This window comes from Cebidichthys violaceus, unplaced genomic scaffold (genome assembly GCF_023349555.1).
Source record: "Cebidichthys violaceus isolate CVI_PGR_0920_01 unplaced genomic scaffold, fCebVio1.0.p SCAF_53, whole genome shotgun sequence".
Taxonomy (NCBI): domain Eukaryota; kingdom Metazoa; phylum Chordata; class Actinopteri; order Perciformes; family Stichaeidae; genus Cebidichthys; species Cebidichthys violaceus.
The window spans coordinates 1,442,320-1,452,100 of record NW_027176739.1 but is presented as its reverse complement, the minus strand read 5'-3'; positions in this window follow the sequence as shown (position 1 = coordinate 1,452,100).

Sequence of the window (9,781 nt, the reverse complement as noted above, 5' to 3'; positions counted from 1 at the left end):
CGTACTATATACTAGCATTATTACATTACATACCTATTCTTACTCACTATGCAGTGAAATTGTCAGAATACTGGCTGAAGAAGGGCGTCCTGTGTGGCAACATCAGAATATCAAGACGGTGTGCTGTCCTTTTCTGTCCTTTTACACTCTATATTTTGACTTTTCTGTGACATATTCTACGATGCTAATTTTGTCTAATTTTTTTTGTATGGCAAACTTTGCTATGACATATTAGGGATCCTCCTAGAGCTGGTTTTTTTTCTCACCAAACCTGCCAAGAAAGACCTTCAATCAGACAAAACTCTGTCGTTCATCAATAATATTAGAATAGCTGTCAGCGCGGGTTCTTGACTGAATCCAGAAGTCGGCCTCTCCTCACGAAACGTCTCACTGCAGCAGTGGTTTGTCAAACAACACGAGAAGGACGTGACGCAAAAGACTCTGTAGTCTGATGAAACTGAGTTCAAAATGTCTGCTGGAACCGGGCAGAGCTCATCAGCCCCGTAACACCGTCCACACCTCGCAGCGTGACGATGCAGCTTCAGACTTGGACGGGGAGACTTTTTGCCAGAAGTCCGTGGCAACAATACGGGAATCCAAACACAGGCGAATCTCAAGGAGAGCGAGTTTCTGTGCGCCAAAGGCCCGAGAGGGGCGGCCAACAAATGTCTCCTCCAGCAGGACTCGAAAGAAGCTGCCAAACTCAGTGTTGGAGCGGCTTCGCAAAACAAGAATGTGAAAGTCCTTCAGCTGCCCCAAAAGCCCAGATCTGAATCCCAGAGAAAATCTGTGGAATGACTCAAAAGATCGAGCCGTATCGGCGAAATCCAAACATGCCAAGCTAATGCAGATGTTTTCCAAGAGTCGAAGTAGACAAAGCGTCATCTCACACTTGAAAAACGTTAACGCTGCATTAATCATCTCTTAAAATAACAGCTGTAAAGTTAAAGGTGTCTCTTGTATCAACCGACCCACACGGAATGACACCTTTTGTTGCGTTTCAGCTCAAAGACAGAAGAGAGAGCTGCCAACAACATAAAGGTGACGTTATGTCCGTGTTGTGTTCATTGTAATCAAAACAAGTTTAGCTTCAAACCAAGTCACTAGTTTGTGCTCTCAGTTTAACACGCTGTATCCTCCCGTCTTGTAGAGGACAGCGGACGCCTTCGGTGCGTCGCATTCAGTCAGCCAGAGCGTTTGACGAAGACAAAGAGGAAGAAATGACGAGGCGCTCCGTAGCCCTGAAGCTACATTTTTATTAACTGGATGACATCCACAGACATCGTCAAAGATTTACAGCGAGGCGGTCCGTTATCCCCAAAAATCCGTTTCAGGGATCTCAAAGACAACATTGACAGAGAAACCTGGAGTATATCCACATCTCTAAATCTGTCAAAAGATCAAAATGAAACCATATTAAATCCATATTGAGAGTGCGAATTGTACAACCAAATATGACAAATTTATTTCATTCTTTTCCCTCCATGACTCTTTCCTGGCTCAGTATTTTTCTATTTTATTTCCCAATGATTGTGACTTTTTTTATTCACAGGATATCTAAAGCATTTTGAATTATTTCTGAGTTCATGCCGTAGCATCATAAAAGACTTTGAATACTTTATAAAGGCACAGTAAATGCAGACTCTGTCCTCGCGGCTTTATTTCAGGGCCTCGGAGCGAGAAACAAGCATTGATTATTAACTACTCGAGTGTTTTAGATCTCTTTTTTATTGACTTCTTTCTCCCTCATAACACGACCACATCCTCATCTCACCGCTGTGTCATCCGTCTCATCTAAAAACCTTCCATTTGATTCAGATTTACCTCCACTCGCTCATCTGTCTGATTTTACACAAACACACCGTGGAAACAAGCCAAACCGACGAGCATATTCATCATAATAATAATGGAAATCAATTTAGCCGCACAAAGCAAAAGCACCTGGAGAGACTTCACGCACCCGGCTTTCCTCGCAAAGCTCTCATTTTCGCTCTTCTCCCATGGGGCCCTTTTTTGAAAATCATTTGTTTTTGTTATATATCAATGTTATTTTTCCAGCCAACTGTGAGGGTTTAACTTCCTCTATCTGCTGTATTGTTACACTACCAACCCGTTATCCCGCCTCGACATCAGGGACCTGAGAAAAACAAAAAAAAAGTGCAATTTTCTTTTGTATAAATTTGGGTTTTTATTTCCTGTGTGTGCCATCCAGCCTCACAGCCTCAGATGGTGTTTTGGGAAACAGCAGGATGAAGTTTCAGAGCTGAGTGCGCCACGGGGGGATTCAGGCCAAACTTTTTCTATGCATCTGCAACGGTGCCTGCTGTTTTTACAAGCAGCACTTATTTGAGCTGCAGTAGGCACAATTTGAATGTGAGAATGCACCTGTGTTATCGCCACACATCTTGAAGTAAGGCTGCAGTACAGAATAGCATGAACTCTTCCACACTAGCTGTGATGGTACACGTGTGGGTAGTGTCTTTAACAGCTCTCCCCAAGTCAAACTAAAGAAACCAGATGATTTCATGGCTGGATTACCCAGAAACAAGTCTCTATAGTATGTATGTCAGACATCTACCCATAGTATATGTCATAGAAAAGTCGTAAAAAGTGTCATACTTTATTTATTATGCGACAAAAAATCTTGTAAAAAGTATTAGTGTAGCCTATCATTAAAAATATATTTTAAAAATCAAAGAACAGTATGTCATGAAAACCTCTTAAAAAGTCATAGAATTGCACACCATTTAATATATATACTATACTGTAGTATGTCATCAAAACGTCCATCCATCTATGGTCCTTGTCGGCCTCCTGGGAGATGATTATAATTGTTTTCACATTCAAAGAAAAGAAATTGTCATTGTATGGTATGCCACAATTTTTTTTCGTTAAAAAGTCAAAGTGTAGTATATCAATGAAAACGTCATTGAAAAAAAGTCAGACTATAGCATGAAAAAAAGTCATAATATAGTAAGTAAAAATAAATCATGAAGTCATAGAATGGCATGTTCCAAAAATATTATGTTGAGAAAAGTCATAAAACGAATGCTCATAGTCCAGTATATCAAAAAATATCATAATTTTTTAATAAAAAGTCATAGCATGTTGTTAATTTTTTTAATGAAAAAGTCATAAAAAGTCATTAATTTTCTTTTTTTTCTTTTATAAATTAAAATTAATTTAATTTTTTTATAAAAAGTCATAGTATAGTATGTCGTCATTTTTAATAAAAAAGTCATAATATAGTATGTCGTAATTTTTTTAATAAAAAAGTCATAGTATAGCATGTCGTCATTTTTTCATAAAATAGTCATAATATAGTATGTTGTCATTTTTAATAAAAAAATCATATTATAGTATGTCGTAATTTTTAATAAAAAAATCATATTATAGTATGTCGTCATTTTTTAATAAAAAAGTCATAGTATAACATGTCGTCATTTTTAATAAAAAAGTCATAGTATAGCATGTCGTCATTTTTTCATAAAAGTCATAGTATAACATGTCGTCATTTTTAATAAAAAAAGTCATAGTATAGCATGTCGTCATTTTTTTATTAAAAAAGTCATAGTATAGCATGTCGTTATTTTTAATAAAAAAGTCATAGTATAGCATGTCGTTATTTTTAATAAAAAAGTCATAGTATAACATGTCGTCATTTTTAATAAAAAAGTCATAGTATAGCATGTCGTCATTTTTTCATAAAAGTCATAGTATAACATGTCGTCATTTTTAATAAAAAAAGTCATAGTATAGCATGTCGTCATTTTTTTATTAAAAAAGTCATAGTATAGCATGTCGTTATTTTTAATAAAAAAGTCATAGTATAGCATGTCGTCATTTTTTTATTAAAAAAGTCATAGTATAGCATGTCGTTATTTTTAATAAAAAAGTCATAGTATAGCATGTCGTTATTTTTAATAAAAAAGTCATAGTATAGCATGTCGTCATTTTTTCATAAAAGTCATAGTATAGCATGTCGTCATTTGTTTATTAAAAAAGTCATAGTATAGCATGTCGTTATTTTTTTATTAAAAAAGTCATAGTATAGCATGTCGTCATTTTTCCATAAAAAAGTCATAGTATAGCATGTCGTCATTTTTTTATTAAGAAGTCATAGTATAGCATGTCATCATTTTTAATAAAAAAGTCATAATATAGTATGTCGTAATTTTTAATAAAAAAATCATATTATAGTATGTCGTCATTTTTCCATAAAAAAATCATAGTATAGCATGTCGTCATTTTTTCATAAAAAATTCATAATATGGTATGTTGTCATTTTTTAATAAAAAAAGTCATAGTATAGCATGTCGTCATTTTTTCATAAAATAGTCATAATATAGTATGTTGTCATTTTTAATAAAAAAATCATATTATAGTATGTCGTAATTTTTAATAAAAAAATCATATTATAGTATGTCGTCATTTTTTAATAAAAAAGTCATAGTATAGCATGTCGTCATTTTTTATATAAAAGTCATAGTATAGCATGTCGTAATTTTTAATAAAAAAGTCATAGTATAGCATGTCGTCATTTTTTATATAAAAGTCATAGTATAGCATGTCGTAATTTTTAATAAAAAAGTCATAGTATAGCATGTCGTCATTTTTTATATAAAAGTCATAGTATAGCATGTCGTCATTTTTAATAAAAAAGTCATAGTATAGCATGTCGTCATTTTTTATATAAAAGTCATAATATAGCATGTCGTAATTTTTAATAAAAAAGTCATAGTATAGCATGTCGTCATTTTTTTATTAAAAAAGTCATAGTATAGCATGTTGTCATTTTTCCATAAAAAAGTCATAGTATAGCATGTCGTCATTTTTAATAAAAAAGTCATAGTATAGCATGTCGTCATTTTTTCATAAAAAATTCATAATATAGCATGTCGTCATTTTTTTAAAAAAAAGTCATAGTATAGCATGTCGTCATTTTTAATAAAAAAGTCATAGTATAGCATGTCGTCATTTTTAAAAAAAAAATTCATAATATAGCATGTCGTCATTTTTAATAAAAAAGTCATAGTATAGTATGTCGTCATTTTTAATAAAAAAGTCATAGTATAGTATGTCGTCATTTTTTCATAAAAAATTCATAGTATAGTATGTCGTCATTTTTTCATAAAAAATTCATAGTATAGTATGTCGTCATTTTTTTATTAAAAAGTCATAGTATAGCATGTCGTCATTTTTTCATAAAAAATTCATAATATAGTATGTCGTCATTTTTTCATAAAAAATTCATAATATAGTATGTCGTTATTTTTTAATAAAAAAATCATAATATAGCATGTTGTCATTTTTTAATAAAATAGTCATAGTATATTATGTCGTCTTTTTTTTTATTAAAAAGTCATATTATATTATGTCGTTGTTATGTCTCTTATCCATTGGTCCAGGGGAGGGTTAGGGACTAACACAAACCAACCCAAATGATACACAAACAGGCAATGAACAATAAACAATATTTATTTTACTCACAAACAGTTCAACATGAGTGAGTCTTACCGCAGAGTGGGAGAGGATGGGACAGGAGTAGTTGTGCCAAACAATTGAAAGCAATATAACAAAGCTTGACTTAACTACCTAACCTCTGAAATCAAACAAACAAAATGGCTTCTCTATGCTTATCTAACAGTACTCAACCAAAACCAAATACAGATGGGGCACCGACCAATAAGCCTCGTGTATCTAGACACAGAAACTCAACTCTGTGTTTGTCAATGTTCAGGGAACCACAGACTCACCTACTGTCACAACCTCTCACTACAAGCACTAACATAAAGTCCAACTCTCAGCATCAACAGGAAACAATATGTGAAGACCAGCCGAACTCCTGAGTCTTCCTGCTTTTATCTTTGGCTCCTCCTCTGCCGATTGGCCAGCCTGCAGGTGGGACAATCCATCGAGCAGCACGACCGCCCCCCCACAGGTGGAACCCAATCAACTGACTGACACCTGTTAGGAACATGAGAGAGAGAAAAAGAAAGAAGGGCAGAAGGGGATGAAGCACAACACCTAACAGTCGTCATGTTGTAAAAAAAGAGTCATAAAATAGTATGTCGTCATTTTTTAATAAAAAAGTCATAGTATAGTATGTCGTCATTTTTAATAAAAAGGTCATAGTATAGTATGTCGTCATTTTTAATAAAAAAGTCATATTATAGCATGTTGTAATTTTTTCATAAAAAAGTCATAGTATAGCATGTCGTCATTTTTTAAATAAAAAAGTCATAGTATAGCATGTCGTCATTTTTTAAATAAAAAAGTCATAGTATAGCATGTCGTCATTTTTTTAATAAAAAAATCATAGTATAGTATGTCGTCATTTTTTCATAAAAATAGTCATATTAAAGCATGTCGTCATTTTTAATAAAAAAGTCATAGTATAGCATGTCGTCATTTTTTTATATAAAAGTCATAGTATAGTATGTCGTCATTTTTTCATAAAATAGTCATAATATAGTATGTCGTCATTTTTAATAAAAAAGTCATAGTATAGTATGTCGTCATTTTTTTATTAAAAAGTCATAGTATAGCATGTCGTCATTTTTTTATATAAAAGTCATAGTATAGCATGTCGTCATTTTTTTAATAAAAAAATCATAGTATAGTATGTCGTCATTTTTTCATAAAAATAGTCATATTAAAGCATGTCGTCATTTTTAATAAAAAAGTCATAGTATAGCATGTCGTCATTTTTTTAATAAAAAAGTCATAGTATAGTATGTCGTCATTTTTTCATAAAATAGTCATAATATAGTATGTCGTCATTTTTAATAAAAAAGTCATAGTATAGCATCTCGTCATTTTTTTATATAAAAGTCATAGTATAGTATGTCGTCATTTTTTTAATAAAAAAGTCATAGTATAGTATGTTGTCATTTTTTTATTAAAGTCATGGTATAGTATGTAAAAATTAAAAAAATAAAAGTTACTTTTTTTCATAAAAAAGTCAGAATATAGTATGTTGTCAATCTTTAATAAAAAGTCATAGTATAGCATGTCGTCATTTTTAATAAAAAGTCATAGTATAGTATGTTGTCATTTTTTTATTAAAGTCATGGTATAGTATGTAAAAATTAAAAAAATAAAAGTTACACTATGGTATTCGGAAGAAATTTGAATAAGTCATATTATAGTACGTCAAAAAAAGTCAAACATAATATAGTATAATAAAAGTCATAATAAATGTCAAAGTATAATATATCACAAGAGTCGTAAAAGTCACAGTATAGTTTTGAATAAAAATGTCATTAAAAATCCATAGTATAGTATGTTACGAAACATGTTACAATAATGTAATGGTTTAGTATTTCATAAAAATAATTGTCATGAAATATCATAATATATTATTTCATTGAAAGGTTATAGCATAGTATGTCCTAAAAAAGATAATAATAAGTCATAGTAAATTTGTCCGCTGTGATGATATCACACTGTACATACATTCGCTGGTTCATTAGCTGTGTAGCAAACACTCAGGAAGCAGGAACGCCATAAAGACACACAAGCAGAGAGCAGCTTCCTCCACGATGTGACAAGTAGCTGGCAGAAGAAAAAGAAAAAAACGACAGATGAAAAAAAATCCAAAATGTCAAGGCATCCATTTAACAGCCTTTTTTTTTTTTTTTTTTTTTTGTGCTGGCAGCCAGTTAATCTGACACATTGTTGAAAAATCAATAGAAAGCAGAAAACTGTTTAGATAAAGTGTTGGCAGCTGACATCCACCACTGTGAACGCGTGAAATCCACATTAGTTTCAGGACGTCCTGCAAACGACAGAGGAAGGAGGTGGGCGGCTCTGCTCGGGGGGGGGGGGGGAGGGAGGGGGGTTGAACAATTCTATCTGTTACAATCTGATATACTGTCCTACACACACACACACACACACACACACACACACACACAGAGATCTTAATAGTCCTGGCACAAGAACTTGAACTCTCCTCTTTCATTCCTTGCTCCCAGGAGATCCTTATCAACCGCACTAACAACACATCCAGCCCACAGCGGTTTGTTTTCACATGGTAGGTGTTGAAACCACACAGTACAGCAGGCTGAAAAACGTCAAGAGGCCACTGGGGTTCAGCGTGTTCCTGATGAATTATAAGCCATCTAGTTCCTCTTAAAGCAACAAACACTGGACTCGGCGGAGGTCTTGACTTTAAAGAGAAGAAAGAAAGGACTCCAGGCACCCGTGGACATGAAAGATAGTTTGTTTTTGATGCTCTTTGGGGTCTGGGCGCTCCGCAGTAAGTGACGGAGCGCTTCCCGTATGAGACCCTTTTGGAAATACTTACAAACTGACGTATGGAGGAGTCAAAGGAGGGTGGAGGTGGAGGGCTAGGAAGGAATGGAGAGAGAGAGAGAGAGAGAGAGAGAGAGAGAGAGAGAGCAAAGACCGGCGTGTTTGCAAGTTTTAGTTCCTTAACCATGAACAGAAATACATTTATGAGTCCTATACCAATAATGGTAGTTTCATTAATAACAGTTTTCCTCCGTCATGGCGGTTCAAACTAAATATTTCTGAGTGACATGACAGATCGACAGGTGATAGATGGAGGCATGGAATGAAATGAGCAGCTGCCACCCTTCCAAGTACGCAGGTAGAAATTAGAAGGTCACCTGTCACCATGGCAGGTTGTCCTTATAGTAAGAAATGTAATTTCTAAAATACAATTCCTACCTTCAAAATAGTCAGGGATTAAGGTTGAATTCTATTTCCCATATTTCTACAGTCTAACGCCATTGACTCAGTGTTCACACTTCTAAAGCGTTCTCCTGTCCTGATGAACTTTTGCTTCGTACATAATCAGTCACAGCAACGAGCGAACAGATTCAGGAGGACTTCAAAGATGGAGATGGTTGAGGCGACACGCTCTGCTGCCTTCCTGTACCGCCCCCTGGTGGCTTGATGAAAAGTTGCATTTTCACCACAGAGCCACCGGCAAACACTTAAACTCCCAGATGCAATGAAGGCAAAGCCGTTGACCTACTTTAAACCCCTGGTGCATTGGACACTTTGAGAGCTTACACCCATAAACTAGAAGCACAAAAGGACACCACAACGTCAGCCTTCCATGCTCCAACTGCAGAGGGCTGTCGTGTGTAACGTCAACTCTTCAATCAGTATCTTAAGGGAGCAAAAAGTTGTATTCAGTCATTACCTTTATACACTTAATTTCCATATTATATTGCATTAAAAAGTACAAAACATGTCATCTAATCAAACAGGGATGGATGCTACTTTTAGAGCTGTGTATTAGTCCCAGTAGTTCAATGCCCTACGCCAGGATACGTTATATAATGTTGTGTGTAACGCTTTATGTCACAGGTCCCCTAATTTTTCAAATACTTCCCGAGGACATTTCCTGAAGACAGCTATGCAAGTTGGTACTCCGGGAAGAATTTACAGTTAAATATTAGCTGCCTTCTAAATCAAACAACAGAGTATGAAATACATTTTTTTTTTTTCCCCATATTTTCGTGTAAACAGACCAATCTGCTACACAAAACTGCCAAGCCTAGTCGCACGCTGTCAAGATTGCTTAATTAAAAAAAAAAAAGGTTTGTTTTGTTTCTTTACTTTGACGGAGAAGAAGCTACCGGGGACACATTTTGATGTTTACCACGTTCTCATGAATGTAGATGCAAATTCCACCGACCTTCTGAGAACGTGATTCGGTAGCCGCCCTGCCTTTCACACCTCAGCCCCTTCACCCTCTCTTTGATGTGTTTCAGCCGGGCGGGGAGACGTTTATGTTCTCAGT